Consider the following 229-nt stretch of genomic DNA (forward strand, 5'->3'; position numbering starts at 1 on the left):
AAGGAGACAAAAAGGAGACAGAAAAAAAGGAGACAAAAGAAAGGAGAGAGAAAGGAGACAGACAAAAAGGAGACAGAAAGGAGACAGAGAGAAAGGAGGCAGAGAGAAAGGAGACAAAAAGGAGACAAAAAGGAGACAGAAAGGAGACAAAAAGGTGCATATACACCGCAGCTGACCTCCTGTCTCTCCTCAAGCAAAGAGTTGACCTCCAACACCCGCAGCTTCCAGT

At 45.4% G+C, this 229-nt stretch overlaps 1 protein-coding gene across 1 annotated transcript in view; it reads left to right on the forward strand.

Annotated features, from left to right (window-relative positions):
- The window catches only part of EMH_0084460 (uncharacterized protein), a gene marked incomplete at both ends in the record, with an annotated part of 1,266 nt that overhangs the window by 383 nt on the left and 654 nt on the right, over nucleotides 1–229 (forward strand). The gene's annotated exons all lie outside the window — the stretch shown is intronic.

The sequence above is a fragment of the Eimeria mitis genome, genomic scaffold, assembly GCF_000499745.2.
Source record: "Eimeria mitis Houghton genomic scaffold, Emh_scaff114, whole genome shotgun sequence".
NCBI classification, from domain to species: Eukaryota; Apicomplexa; class Conoidasida; order Eucoccidiorida; family Eimeriidae; genus Eimeria; species Eimeria mitis.